This window comes from Dipodomys merriami, unplaced genomic scaffold (assembly GCF_024711535.1).
Source record: "Dipodomys merriami isolate MVZ:Mamm:240054 unplaced genomic scaffold, mDipMer1.0.p SCAF_28, whole genome shotgun sequence".
Classification (NCBI taxonomy): Eukaryota; Metazoa; Chordata; class Mammalia; order Rodentia; family Heteromyidae; genus Dipodomys; species Dipodomys merriami.
The window spans coordinates 9,044,182-9,060,000 of NW_027204270.1; the positions used below are offsets into that span (position 1 = coordinate 9,044,182).

Here is a 15,819-nt window from a genome sequence, read left to right on the forward strand (position 1 = left end):
CTATTCTTAGAAATTGGGTGTAGGTTAAATTGGCAAAGGTTTATTTGATGCCAGTCTGAGTGCTGATTAGCAAAAAGAATGAACATCTTGGGGCTGAGGAGGTGGCTCAGTGGTAGAGTACTTGCCTTGCATGCATGAGGCCCTGCGTTCGATTCCTCAGCACCACATAAGCAGAGAGAGGGAAGTGGTGCTGTGGCTCAAGTGGTAGAGCGCTAGCCTTGAGCTGAAGAGCTGAGGAACAGCGCCCAGGCCCAGAGTTCAGACCCATGACCGACCAAACAAACAAAAAAAAGGGAATGAACATCTTTCACTAATCTTCTGTTTTTCCTTTTGCTTCAAAAACAGCCATTTAAGCACACCTGTGAATCTGAGTTCTCAGTTGTGCTTTCCTTGATCCTTCAGAATGCCCAATGACCATTTTTTTTTTTTTTTTTGTTGGTCGTAGGGCTTGAACTCTGACCCTGGCACTGTCCCTGGGCACGTCAGCTCAAGGCTAGAGCTCTTAACACTTGAGCCACAGTGCCACTTCAGACCCTATTTTTTTTTTTTTTTTTTTTTTTTTTTTTTTTTTGCAGGTCATGGGGCCTGAACTCTGGGTCTGGGCGCTGTCCCTCAGCTCTTCAGCTCAAGGCTAGTGCTCTACCACTGGAGCCACAGCGCCACTTCCGGCTTTTTCTGTTTATGTGGTGCTGAGGAATCGAACCCAGGGCCTCATGCTTGCAAGGCATGCACTCTACCTCTGAGCTACCTTCCCAGCCCCCAGACCCTATTTTTTTTTTTTTAACTATAGTAGAAACAAAGCAAATTTATTTTCTTGCCTCTGTTTTTACTAGTTTCTTTTTTCCTTTTCAGCCCCTCCAGCTCCCACCTCTATCCCCTCACTAACAACATTTTGCTTTTCTTTTGCCGTTGCCGTGCCACCACTGAACTGCCGCTGAGCTGAATCTCCAAGTTTTTCATTGGCACAGCCCTCCGAATCAGTACAGCTTCATAAACATGTACAGGCCAGGGGTGCTCAGAAGTAGGTACTGGGAGCTTCTAGCACCTGGACATTTTATGTTTATTATGTACTTAGGGCATTGCATTAATTTCTTGTTAAAGTCTTTTTTCTTCTTCTCTCTTATTTTGGGGTAGGGGGTGGGGGAGTCAGTCATGGGGCTTGAACTCAGGGCCTAGGAGCTGTCTGAGCTCTTTTGCTCAAGGCTAGTACTCTACTACTTTGAGCCACAGCACCACTTCTGGCTTTTTTGGTGGTTAATTGTTGATAAGAATCTCACAGACAGACTTTACTGCTTGTGCTGGCTTTGAACTGTGATCCTCAGATCTCAGCCTCCTGAGTAGCTAGGATTACAAGCATGAGCCACCAGTGTCTGGCTTTTATTTTCTTTTGGTGCTTCTGGGAATTGACCATTGATTGCTAAGAGTTCTACCACTGAGCCTTTTTTTTTTTTTTTTTTTCAGAAATGGCTAGTATTTTTTATTTAATTTAGTAAGCCTAAAAGAAAAAGCATAGGCAGTAACTTTTACTAGTCAATAAAAAGTAATTCTACCAATCAACTGGTATTTTTTTTTTCTTATACCAGTCATGTCAGATCTGTTAGAAAGCAGAAATAAAGGGAAAGAAAAGCATGGAACTGAGATGTGAAGAGTTGTTGGTTGAATTAGAAAGCTTGGGTCTGGGAAAGTGATGTAATGGGGTACAGAGGGTGTCCAGGGCATAGGTGATTAAAGTAGGTAGTATATGTGTTGGATTTGAAGTGAAGTTGAATAAGCTATACTATAGGCGGTTGCTATAGGGAAATTAAGGTAGGAAGGTATCAGGGGCAAAGTAGAAAGCCTGTTATCTCTGCTTTATTTGGCTTGGCTTTGTTTAAGTCATAAACCTTGGTTTTAAAAATACGTATTATGTATTATAGAGCTATAAAATCTTAGTTTTCCTAATGATAGGCTGCTGGATGAAAAGCAGGAGTCGAATCAAGGTGCTTAGTCTGTCCTTGGCTAAGTGAAGGAGTCAAACTCTAGATCAGTCCTTGTTGACAAGTCAACAAATGTTTATTGAAGGTTTACCCTTGTCAGTCTGAGGTGGAGCCTTGTCATAAAGAATCACATCTGAGATACTGAGCAGTTTTGTGTAGCTCAGTTAGGAAACTCTAGATGGCAAAACCTGGTCCCTACCCAGGGGCAATTTGAAATCAGCATTTATTACCACCACGTAATTCTGTTGTGCTGGACACAAGATGATAAATGTTAGAGAATAGTCTGGATTACTCACTGATATTGTCTGGAGTCATTATAGTACATCCTAATTTACTGGACTGAGCAGTTCTAGGACAGAGGCTGCTGGGTTCTTATGCCCCTTTCCCAGGAGGTGTTCTGAAATTTTATGTTCACTGAATTAGAGAAAACCAGTTCTACAGTTTTGCCCTTAGGTAAAGGAGTGAATTTTACAGCTCAGCTGCCCTGGAAAACACAAGGCAATTGGTAGAAACTATTTGTGCCAGCAAAGAAAAGTGGTGAGCATAGGGCCTTTAAAGAGGGTGCTGGGTGTGGTGTCCTGCCAGACTGTGCTACGCAGTGAGAAAAACAAAGCAGGACCCCTCCCTCAGCCAGAAGAGAACAAAGGGGGCATACCTCTAGGTGGAAAATTTCTGCCCTTACCTGCCTCTTCCCTGAGAGACTGGTCGATCTGTCTGGTCTGAGTGGAGAAGAACCACTGACCCTGGCAACGTTTCCTGAACACTTGTGTTCTTGGCACTGACTATATGGTTCGCGCATTTAGTCCTTGTAACAGTCCTATGAGGGAAGTAGAGACAAGCACTGAAGCTAGTTATGAGGTAGAACCCGGTTTTGAAAGGTCTTTTTAGTTCCACCGCACATGTTCTAGTTACTGTTTTGCTTTCCAAGGCAAGACAAAACAGAAGAGAGCTATTACCTCAAAATGAAACTAAGATCAAAGGATTTTTTTTTTGCTACAATTGTGCTAGATAGGTAGAAAAATTATGAACTTGAGATAAATATAAATGTAGTTAACTTACATAATTACAGGAGTCTTTTTCCTTTCCCATATGAGTAGTTAATGCTAAAGTCTTTTTTTTTTTTTTTTTTTTTTTTTTTTTTGCGGTTGTGGGGCTTGACCTTTGGGCCTGGGTGCTGCTCCTCAGCTCTTCAGCTCAAGGCTAGTGCTCTACCACTTGAGCCACAGCGCCACTTCCAGCCTTATGTGGTGCTGAGGAATCAAACTCAGGGCCTCATGCATGCAAGGCAAGACTCTACCATGGAGCCACCTTCCCAGCCCCCTCCTCGACTTTCTTACCCAGGCTGGCTTCAAACCATGATCTTCAGCTCTGAACCTCCTGAGTAGCTAGGATTATAGGCATGAGCCACTTGTGCTAGGCTCCTGTTCTTTTTTTTTTTTTTTTTAATAAGTGTTCTAAATGATAATGTAGAGAATTACCTCTGTAGAGACAGTGATTCAGGTTTTTTTTGTTTTTGGTGTGTGTGCCAGTGCTGAGGCTTGAATTCAAGGTGAAGGTGTGGGTGCTACCATTGAGATTTTTGGCTCCAGGCTTGTGCTCTACCACTTGAGCCACAGCTCTACTTCTGGCATTTTTGGTAGTTAACTGAGATAAGTATTCCAGGGACTTTCATGCCTAGTCTGGCTTTGAACCATGATCCTCAGATCTCAGCCTCCTGAGTAGCTAGAATTTCAGTCATGAGCCACCGGTGCCTGGCAGAAAGTGGTCTGATTGCTGGCCTTGTCTACCATGATATTGGGCTATTTCCTTCTTGTGGCTGTGGCCTCATCAGACTTCCCCCCCTTTAATGATTTTTTTTAGCAAAATGGAACTAAGTTGGAGATGAAATTGTTAGAATGTAACAAGTGGGTGAAAAATTATTAAGGGCTATGGTGGCAGCCAATAGATTCGGAGGGGATGGAACTATTTATTGTACCAGGAATCTAAAATCTATTTTTCTCACAGTTATTGCTGTTTATGAGCAGTCACATCCATCTACCTGACCTTTTGTGCTCAAGGCTATCAGTCTGGGCTGGGAAGGTGGCTCAGTGGTAGAGCACTTGCCTTGCATGCATGAGGCCCTGGGTTTGATTCCTCAGCACCACATAAGCAAAAAGAAAAAAGCCGGAAGTGGCGCTGTGGCTCAAGTGGTAGAGCGCTAGCCTTGAGCTGAAGAGCTGAGGGACAGTGCCCAGGCCCAGAGTTCAGGCCCCGCGACCGGACCCCCCCCCAAAAAAAAAAAAAAAAAAAAAGAAGGCTATCAGTCTACAATCTGAGCCACAGCCCTACATCTTGGCATTTTTTGGTGAACTTTCCTGCCCTGGCTGGCTTTGCAACACAATCCTCAGATCTTAAACTTCTTGAGTAGCGAGGCTTACAGGTGTGAGTCACTAGCTCTCAGCGTGTGTGTGTGTGTGTGTGTGTGTGTGTGTGTGTGTGTGTGTGTGTGTGTGTGTGTGTGTGTGTGTGTGTGTGTGTGTGTGTGTGTGTGTGTGTGTGTGTGTGTGTGTGTGTGTGTGTGTGTGTGTGTGTGTGTGTGTGTGTGTGTGTGTGTGTGTGTGTTGAACTCTGGGGGCCTGGGCACTGTCCCTCAGCTCTTCAATCAAGGCAAGTGCTCTGCCACTTGAGCTACAGTGCCACTTCTGTTTTTTTTTTTTTTTTTTTGCTAATTTGGTGCTAAAGAATTGAACCCAGGGCCTCATACATGCAAGGCAAGCACTCTACCACTGAGCCACCTTCCCAGCCCTCAGCTATACTTTCATTAACAAGTTATTTTTTTTTCCTTTTCTACCTTAAGAATCTAGCAAACTAAGTTGGGTTGTGTGGAACTGTAATCCTAGCTCCTGGGAAGGAGAGACCAGAAGGGTTGTGAATCTCAGGCCTGCCTGGACTATATAATGGGACCTGTCTCCAGATAGAATACAATACATTTAGTATAATTTAGCTTCTTATGTAAAAAAACCACTGTATTTGTTATACTTTAAAACTTCAAAGTCTCAGGCTGAGAAGGTGGCTCAGTGGTAGAGTGCTTGCCTTGCATGCATGAGGCCCTGGGTTTGATTCCTCAGCACCACATAAGCAGAAAAAGCCGGAAGTGGCTCTGTGGCTCAAGTGGTAGGGTGCTCGCCTTGAGCTGAAGAGCTGAGGGACAGCACCCAGGCCCAGAGTTCAGGCCCCACAATCGGACCCAAAAAAAAACCCAAAAAACTTCAAAGTTTCAACTCCCTCCCCCTCCCTTCAGTCGTGGGTATTGAACTCAGGGCCTGAATGCTGTTCCTCAATTCTTCAGCTCAAGGCTAGTGTTCCACCACTTGAGCCACAGTGCTACTTTTGATTTTCTGAGTGGTTTATTGGAGATAAGAGTCTCATGGACTTTCCTGCCTGGGCTGACTTTGAACCTCGATCCTCAGATCTCAGCCTCCTGTGTAGTTAGGATTACAGGTATGAGCCACCAGCACCTGGCTGAAAGTCCCTACTTTTGAGAAAGTTGAGGGGAGTGAGGGAATGTGAATTGTTTTGGGGAGTGGGAATTCTAAATTTATATCCATAGTAGGATTAAGAACAATAGATGTGGATCAGAATACTAGAGAATACTAGAAAACACATCTCCATTTGAATATGTTGTATTTTAAATTTTGCTTACTTGCTTTAAATAGTGATTTTTATAATTTAAGAAAATTTCTTTGAATAGCATTGGAAGTTTTCATCCTGTAAAACAGAAGGTCACATCTTTGACTTGTTGTGATTATTTTATTCTTTTATTGTGAAATAGTTTTCTGTGTAAACTGCTGTGAGATAAGTGGGTGATGAAATAGGGAAACAGTTTTAAGGTTCTTGGTTGAACTCTGGCCTGGATTATAAAGGGCAGAGATAGGTAGAAGCTCTACAGGGAAGTATGGGGACACTGAGGGGGATGAGACAGTTTTAGAGTTTACTCATTACTGTAATGAGGGTGAGGGTGAGGATTAGGGTTAGGGTTAGGATTAGGATTAGAGTAAGGGTTAGGGTGAGTTTGAGGGTTAGGTTTAGGGTTAGGTTTAGGCTTAGGGTTAGGCTGAGGCTGAGGATGAGGGTGAGTGTTAGGGTTAGGGTTAGGGTGGGGTTTAGGGATAGGGTTAGTGTTAGGTTAGGGATTAGTGTGAGGGTTAGGGTTAGGGTTAGTATTACGATTATGGTGAGGGTGAGGGTGAATGTGATGGTTAGGGTTAGGGTGAGAGTTAGGGTTCGGTTAAGTTTAGCGGTAGGGTGATTGTTAGGTTTAGGATTAGGGTGAGTGTAAGTGTTAGGGTTAGGTTGAGGGTTAGGGTTAGGGTAAGGATGAGGGTTAGTGTTAGGGTTCGTGTGAGGGTTAGGATGATGATTAGGGTTACGATTAGTGTTAGGGTGAGGGCTAGGGTGAATGTGAGTCTTGCAGTCTTTGGCAGTGGGATCTATTAGTATGGAGTATAGGCTCACAAACTAGGAAATAATTGTAGATAGCTAGGCACAGTTCAGTGAGTAGATTATTCTCTGACTGTATTGTACTGCTTTTTCTTCCTGCCATCTTCCTGTGGTATGCTGATGCCCCTCTTTGACATGGGACTTTTCTTACTCTCCAGTGCTGTGAGTTATTCCTTATATATTAGGTATCTCAGCACATGGGTCGATAGCATTTAGTTAATATGCATTAAAGCAAAGTAATCCACTGGGCAACAGTGGCTCACGTAATTCTAGCTACTCCAGTGTCTGAGATCTGAGGATGGAGTCTATGGTTCAGAGCCAGCCCTCTGACTGGGAGAATAAATTTCTAGACACTCTATCTCAAATTAACCAGCAAAAAGCCAGAAGGAGACGTGTGGCTCAAGTGGTAGAGCACCAGTTAGGAGCAAGAGGCCCTGAGTTTAAACCTCAATATTAATGTGCACACATGCACACACATACAACAAATGCAGCTAAATAATCCATATTTCATTTTTGTTTGATTTTCTTTTATGCCTGCTGTACTTATCAATATATTCTTGAGTTTACTGGCTAAACATTATATACTTGGTCAAAAGAATCACTGGCAGCCTTATTTGAATCTAGCTTTAAGAATGATCACATTGGGGGCTGGGAAGGTGGCTCAGTGGTAGAGCGCTTGCCTTCCATGCATGAGGCCCTGAGTTCGATTCCTCAGCACCACATAAGCAGAAAAAGCTGGAAGTGGTGCTGTGCTCAAGTGGTAGAGCACTAGCCTTGAGCTGAAGAGCTGAGGGACAGTGCCCAGGCTCAGAGTTCAGAGTTCAGGCCCCACGACTGGCAAACAAAAAAACAAACGAAAAAAAAGAATGATCACATTGGGCCTGGGAAGGTGGCTCAGTGGTAGAACGCTTGCCTTGCATGCATGAGGCCCTGGGTTCAATTCCTCAGCACCACATAAGCAGAAAAAAAGCCGGAAGTGGCGCTGTGGCTCAAGTGGTGGAGTTGCTAGCCTTGAGGTGAAGAGCTGAGGGACAGCGCCCAGACCCAGAGTTCAGGCCCCATGACCGGACCCAAAAAAAAAATTAAAAAAAAAAAAAAAAAAAAGAATGATTACATTTCATTCCAGCTGGAAGTTATAGCTCAGTTGCACAGGTACTTTGGGTTCAATCCCAGCACCAGGAGAAAAAAGCCAAATAAAACAAAAAAATCCCCTGTGACTTAGATGTGCTTTTTCAATGTTGTATGGCATTTGGTTGTGTGAGCTTCCTAGTCGGCAACTTATTTAGTTTCAAAAGGTTTTTAGTGTGAAGTTTGGAAACAAAGTTAGGATAGATGGTAGTGATGTGCACTATGGAACAATAAAGCTATGTTAGGACAATGATAGGGGGTAAATAGGAAATCAGAAATACAGATCAGAATTTGCTCTGAAAGCCGGTGCTGGTGGCTCTCGCCTGTAATCCTAGCTACTCAAGAGGCTGAGATCTGAGGATTGCGGTTCAAAGCCAGCCCGGGCAGGAAAGTCCGTGAGACTCTTATCTCCAATAAACCACCCGAAAACCAGAAGTGGCGCTGTGGCTCAAGCAGTAAAGTGCTTGCCTTGAGCTGAAGAACTGAGGGGTATTGCCCAAGCCCAGAGTTCAAGCCCCACGGAAAAAAAAGAATTTGCTCTGAGTATCATTTTGGCTAAGAAATAAAGTGGAGCGGGGTGAGATGAATCATGAGAATTTTTTTTTTTAATTTTTTCTTTTTGGGTCCGGTCGTGGGGCCTGAACTCTGGGCCTGGGCGCTGTCCCTCAGCTCTTAAGCTCAAGGCTAGCACTCTACCACTTGAGCCACAGTGCCACTTCTGGCTTTTTTCTTTTTGCTTATGTGGTGCTGAGGAATCAAACCCAGGGCCTCATGCATGCAAGGAAGCGCTCTACCACTGAGCCACCTTCCCAGCCTCCCCCCGCCTTTCTTTTCTTTCTCTCTTTTTTTTTGGTCAGTCGTGGGGCTTGAACTCTGGGCTTGGGCGCTGTCCTGTGCTCTTCAGCTCAAGGCAAGCATTCTACTTCTTGAGACACAGCACCACTTCTGTTTTTCTAGCAGTTTATTGGAGATAAGAGTCTCACAGACTTTCCTGCCCGGGCTGGCTTTGAACCGCAATCCTCAGATCTCAGCCTTCTGAGTAGCTAGGATTATAGGCGCCCCTTTTCTTTTTTTTAAATCATGCTTTTCTGTAGTTTTAGAAGAGACATATCATTTTCTTTCTAGACAACAGCATTTACTGAATACTTTGTACAGACTAAACCCGAATACAGAATTATGCTTCTGGGTGTTGTGGAAAACACCATCTGGATAGTCACTCTTGTGAAATGACGTACAGAGAAACATAAGACTGACCATGTACTGCCTAGAGAGGAGTGAGTGCCAAGAGTACCCTAGATAATGCTTGAGCCACAGCTCTCCTTCTGGTTTTCTGGTAGTTAATTGGAGATAAGTGTTTCATGGACTTTCCTGCTCAGGATGGCTTTGAACTGTGATCCTCAGATCTCAGCCTCCTGAGTAGCTGGGATTACAGACATGAGCCACCAGCCCCTGACTTGGTAATACATTTTATTTTATTTTATTTTATTTATTTATTTATTTTTTTTGGGTCCGGTCGTGGGGCCTGAGCTCTGGGCCTGGGCGCTGTCCCTCAGCTCTTCAGCTCAAGGCTAGCGCTCTACCGCTTGAGCCACAGCGCCACTTCCGGCTTTTTTCTTTTTGCTTATGTGGTGCTGAGGAATCGAACCCAGGGCCTCATGCATGCAAGGCAAGCACTCTACCACTGAGCCACCTTCCCAGCCCTACATTTTATTTTTATTTTGTTTTATTTTTTGCCAGTTTTGGTGCCTGAGTACTGTCCCTGATCTTCTCTTGTTCAAGGCTAGCACTCACCACTTAAGCCACAGTGCCAGTTTTGGCTTTTTTCTATTTATGTGCATGGTACTGAGGAATTGAACTCAGGGCTTCATGCATGATAGGCCAGCACTCTACCACTAGGCCTCATTCCCAGCCCTGGAAATACATTTTATTATTTATTTATTTATTTATTTATTTATTTATTTATTTATTTTGGGTCTGGTCGTGGGGCCTGAACTCTGGGCCTGGGCACTGTCCCTCAGCTCTTCAGTTCAAGACTAGCACTCTACGACTTGAGCCACAGCACCACTTCTGGCTTTTTTCTTTTTGCTTATGTGGTGCTGAGGAATCGAACCCAGGGCCTCATGCATGGAAGGCAAGCGCTCTACCACTGAGCCACCTTTCCAGCCCTGGAAATACATTTTAAAAAGGGATTTCTATCCCTTTCTTTTCATTGCTTCTTTATCTTCTGAATGTGGTTAGTAACATAAGGAGGCTATGGTTTGAGCTCAGCTTGTAGTTGTACTGTGTATTGCTCTGGCTGCTAGACACTTTGCTCCCCGCCAGAAGGGTGAGAAATGATGTGGAGGTTGGTAATAAATTTGGTGAGTTTAAGTAATTAATTTTACTTTTGAGACTAATTCTCTCTTTGTAGTCTCAGCTGGTTGAACTTAACCCTCCTGCCCCCTCTTGCTGAGTTCTAAGATTGTATGCATGTGCCTAAATATCCAGCTGTATGTGTGCAACTGTATGTGTGTGCGTGCGTGCTCACGCGTACACTCTATGGTCAGAATTTAATGCAAGGACTGGTACGTAATAGGTAAGCACTCTACCACTGAGCTTTATTGTTTGTTTATTCATGTAAAGTATATAAGTCAGTGTTTGTCAGCCCATTCACACAGGTGTGTAACCATCATCATAATCAGTCTTAGAGCATTTTTATCATCACCTCCCAAACCCTTTATCTGGTAGCAGTTATTTTTTGACCCTAGGAAATCTTGTTTTTTGTTTTTTGTTTTTGTTTTTCTTTTTTGTCTGTGATGGGGTCTGAACTCTGGGCCTGGGCATTGTCCCTCAGCTCTTCAGCTTAAGGCGAGCACTCTACTGCTTGAGCCACACCGGTTTTCTAGTGGTTCATTAGAGATAAGAATCTCATGGACTTGGGCTGGGAAGTTGGCTCAGTGGTAGAGCGCTTGCCTTGCATGCCTGAGGCCCTGATTCCTCAGCACCACATAAGCAAAAAGAAAAAAGCCGGAAGTGGAGCTGTGGCTCAAGTGGTAGAGTGCTAGCCTTGAGCTGAAGAGCTGAGGGACCGCGCTCAGGCCCAGAGTTCAAGCCCCACAACTGGACCCAAAAAAAAAAAAAAAAAAAAAGAATCCCATGGACTTTCCTGCCCGGGCTGGCTTTGAATCATGATCCACAGATCTCAGCCTCCGGAGTAGCTAGGATCACAGGTGTGAGCCACCTGCGCCGTCTCCTAGGAAGTCTTCTTACATTGCATGGCCTTTTGCGGCTGCCTTCTTTCACTTTGATGATGATGATGATGGTGGTGGTGGTTTTGGTGGTGGTTTTGGTGGTGGTGGTGGTGGTGGTGGTGGTGATTTGTCTGTTGTGGGGCTTGAACTCAGGGTCTGGGGCCTGGTCCCTGCTGTCCCTGAGCTCTTGCTTAAGGCTAGCATCTATCACTTTGAGCCACTGTGCCACTTCTGGTTTTTGAGTGGTTAATTGGAGATACTAGTCTCATATGGGCTTGTGTTAGGATTAGAGGTGTGAGCCACCTGACCATTTTTTTCTTTTTTTGGTACTGATATGGATGCTTGAATTCAGGGCCTTGCACTCTTCCTCTCCTTTGTTGCTCCCAGTTGCCCTCCTACCGCTTGAGCCATACACCTTGAGTCTGGCAGCTTGCTGGTTGGTTAATTGGACTCTCAAACTTCTCTGCCTAGGCTGGCTTTGGACCCTGATCCTCAGATCTCAGCTTCCTGAGTAGTCATGATTGCAGGCAGGACAGGGGCCATCATAGCTCAGTGTTTTAAAGGTTCATACAAGATATGGGAATAAAGCATATAGCTTAGTGGTCTGGGGATATAGCTCAGTGTAGAATGTTTCTATAATATATTTGAGGATCTGGATTGGATCCCTAGCATTGGGGAGAAATAAGACTTCATTTATATCATTGTATGTCAGCATTTCATTTCTTTTTAATTCTGAGTAATATTTTCTTGTATATATTGCTCATATTTTATCAGTTCATAAACCTGTAAGTTGTTTTCTATTTTTGCTCTAATGAATAATGCTATACTGGAAACTTGTGTTGTTGTACCTTAAATGAGATATAAATCCTGTCACGAGGAAACAGAGAAGCAACACTTTGAGAGGTCGAATTTTGGAGTCTTTATTGGAGTGTTAGCAGTACCCAGGTAGCCAATTGTCACAAAGACCTGCAGCATGCAAATACACTTAACACTGTTAGGAAACTGATTCATGAAGGCTGGAGAGGAAAGAAAGAACAAAAAGAATACCAACAAACCAATTCAGCTACACAGAAAGCTGAAGTGGGAGGCCATGCTGATGGGAGAAGAGCCAGGAGACTGGACGGGAACAAGGGGACACAGGGAGACATGTGGCATGAGCTGTTCCCATCCTAAATAATGAGGATCAGGGTCACAAGAAAATCCCAGGCACGGGTGACAGGTTTAGTAACTTATTATTCAGGTCCCCACTCCTTCCTCCAGGAATTCAAGGACAGCCATCACCTGGGAGGCAGGGGCTTCACCTTTCCTCCATCTTGAAGAGAAGCTGCCAGACCCTACCATCCACCATATGGCCAAGATGGCACCATCCAGATCTGATCTTCCATTTCAGTGTAAAAATCCTTGGCCTCATGCATTTAGTTCTGTTGGTTCATTCACTTATGTGGTGCTAGGAATTGAATCCAGAGCCCTGATAAACACACACACCCACACACACACACTTTAATCATTGAGCTATATTCCAGAGCCCTGATACACACACACACACACACACACACACACACACACACACACACACACACACACACACACACACACACACACACACACACACACACACACACACACACACACACACACACACACACACACACACACACACACACACACACACACACACACACACACACACACACACACACACACACACACACACACACACCCCCACTGAGCTATATTCCAAAAATCTCTAATGAGCCAGCACCGGTGGCTCACGCCTGTAATCCTACCTACTCAGGAGGAAGAGATCTGAGGATCGCAGTTCAAAGCCAGCCCGGGCAGGAAGTCCAAGAAACTCATCTCCAATAAACCACTCAGAAAACTGGAAGTGGAGCTCTGGCTCAAGTGGTAGAGCTAGCCTTGAGCCTAAGAGCTTAGGGTCAGTGCCCAGGCCCAGAGTTCAAGACCCACGACTGACCAAAAAAAAAAAAAAAATCGAATGGACAGAGGCAGAATGACAAAAATGCTGAAAGAACTGCTAATGCTTCTTAGAAGTATTTTATACTAGGGCTTTGGATTTTTTCCAAGTGAGCAACAAGTTTTGTTTTTCTATGAATAAAGAAGTATCTGCAGATGGCAATACAAATAAAATTCTTCACAACTCTGGGAAGAAGAATGCTCAAACTAGAGAACAAGTGTGTTTGGGGAGTTGCAGACTTTTTTTTGTTGGTTGTGGGGCCTGAACTCTGGGCCTGGGCGCTGTCCCTCAGCTCTTCAGCTCAAGGCTGGCGCTCTACCACTTGAGCCACAGCACCACTTCTGCCTTTTTTGTTTATGTGGTACTGAGGAATTGAACCTAGGCTTTCATGTATGCTAGGCAAGCACTATATCACTAAACCACATTCCCAGCTTTATCAATTAATTTCTGTCCTCTCTTTTCTCTCTCTGTCTCTCTTTTGGTGCTGGTCCTGGGACTCAGGACCTGGGCACTGTCTCTGAGACAAGTCTCAGACAGTGGTTAATTGGAGATCAGACTCTCATAGACTTCCTTCCCCGGGCTATTTTGGAGCCTGATTCTTAGATCTCAGCCTACTGGGTAGCTAGAATTACAGGCATGAGCTACCATTGCCTTGCTCTTTTGGTTATTATTATTATTATTATTATTATTATTATTATTATTATTATTATTATTATTATTATTGCTGGTTTTGGGGCCTGAACTCTGCCTGGGCACTGTCCCTCAGCTCTTCAGCTCAAGGCCAGGGCTCTACCACTTCCAGCTTTTTCTGTTTATGTGGTGCTGAGGAATGGAACCCAGGGCCTCAAGCATGCAAGGCAAGCACTCTACCACTGAGCCACCTTCACAGCCCCTCTTTTGGTTATTTTTGTGATAAGTTCTCAATAACTATGTAGCACAGATTGTTCTCTGCTTTGTAACACACACACCAGTGCACATGCATGCATACATGCTTGCTTTTTGTATTTAAAAAAGTTCTCTGAGGACTTTAACAAGAAGCAGTTTGTTAAGTTAATTCTAGTCACATTTATTTAAAAGCACCACAGCTACTATTAATTGAAACATTTTAATTTATTGTTTACTGATTGATATTGTTCTTAATCCTCCTCCCCCATTTGTCTCAAATAAAGGGTAGAGTGTTATGGGTTAGTAGCTGCAAAATGCAAAATGCAAAAACAATAAACCAGGCACAGAGGCTCACGCTTCTAATCCCAGCTTCTAGGGAAATCAGGTCAGGAGGGATCCTCTGTGATTGAGATTCCCTTCTCATTCATCAAGCTAGGCATGTTGGTATGCATCTTTTATCTCATTCTTGTGGGAGGTGTAGGCTGGAGGACTGAGGGCAAAGTCTGTGGCCAGCTTTTTGCCAAACAAAACACAAACACAGCACAGAAATGGGCCCTATCTGAAAAATAACAGAAGCAAAACAAGGCTAACGGCCCTGGGCTCACACTGTAATCTAGCTACTTAGGAGGCTGAAATCTGTGGGATTCTGGTTTGATGCCAGTCCAGGTAAAAAAGTTTGTGAAGCCTAGCGCTAGTGGCTCATGCCTGTAATCCCACCTACTCAGGAAGCTTTCTGAGGATTGTTGTTCAAAGCCAGCCCGGGCAGGAAAGTCTGTGAGACTCTTAATTGTTAATTAACCACCAGAAAACTGGAAGTGGCGCTGTGGCTCAAATGGTAGAGTGCTAGCCTTGGGCTGAAGAGCCAGCACCCAGGCCCAGTTCAAGCCCCACAACTGACAAAAAAAAAAAAAAAAAGTTTGTGAAACCCCAGCTTAATGAGTGAAAAACTGAGTGGAGTGATCTATGCTAGTTGTCCCAGCTACCCTAGGTCCATAAATAGGATCTAATTCAGGCTAGCCTGGGGAAAAAGTGAGACCTTATTAGAAAACAATGAAAGCAAAAGGCTGGTGGCATGGCTTCCGTGGTAGAGTGCTTGCCTAGAAACTCCAAAGCTCTGAATTCGACCTCCAGTGCTGCCAAAAAAGCAAGACAGTGAAATTAAAATGATTTTTCTTTTTTCTGAAGAAGCAGTTTCTTAAAGGGAGGAGACAATTACAAGGAAAGTTGTTTCAAATGAGGATTTCAGTATTTTGAGATGGGTGCTGAGGTGGGGGGGCATGGGGCAGGGGGATATAGTGTTACTTACATGATCACAGGAGAGAGTATGGGGCAGATACAATTTGCATTTGTTAAGTTGTAGGAAAGGGTCTTTATGCCCTTTGCACTCCCTTCAGAGTATTTATACATACATTAAACAATAGGAGGAAATACTACAAAACACTGTATTTATATAGGTGAAGGATTACAGGTAATTTTTTTGGTGAATGTATGCCTGCCTGTCTTGGGGCTTGAACTCAGGGACTGACTCTGAGCTTTTTTGGGGAAGGCTAGCACTCTACCACTTGAGCCATAGTCCACTTTTTGGTAGTTAACTGGAGATGAGCCTCCTAGACGTTCCTGCTGGGACTGGCTTTCAACTGGGATCCTCAGATCTCAGTCTCTTGAGTAGCTAGGATTATAGACATGAGCCAGCTAATTCATTTTTTTTTTGTTTTTTGTTTTTGTTTTTTTCTAGTTCATTTGTGTTGTCCAAAAGACAAACTGGATATGGTTTACTCTTAAGAACTGGTTTATGGGGCTGGGAGATGGTTCAGTGGTAGAGTGCTTCCCTTGCATGCATGAGGCCCTGCTGTGGCTCAAGTGGTAGAGCACTAGCCTTGAGCTGAAGAGCTGAGGGACAGCGCCCAGGCCCAGAGTTCAGGCCCCACTACTAGCAAAACAAAAACAAACAAAAACTGGTTTACTATCAAGAGATCTGTCATGTTGACTGAAAGTATAACTTTGGTACTAGAAAATGTTTTTTTTCCCCCTCAATGTAGTAATTTTTGTGTTACTTACTGAGCATAGATACAGGAACAGACTGAGTGCATCCAATAGGATCCATAGAGAAAGGTCTTGTATTGTGTGCTGGTTGTCTCTGTTGAGA

General features: G+C 44.0%; 1 protein-coding gene across 15 annotated transcripts in view; it reads left to right on the forward strand.

The window, feature by feature from the left end:
• Pum1 (pumilio RNA binding family member 1) overlaps positions 1-15,819 on the forward strand; it is a 135,566-nt gene that overhangs the window by 10,573 nt on the left and 109,174 nt on the right. The window lies entirely within an intron of this gene.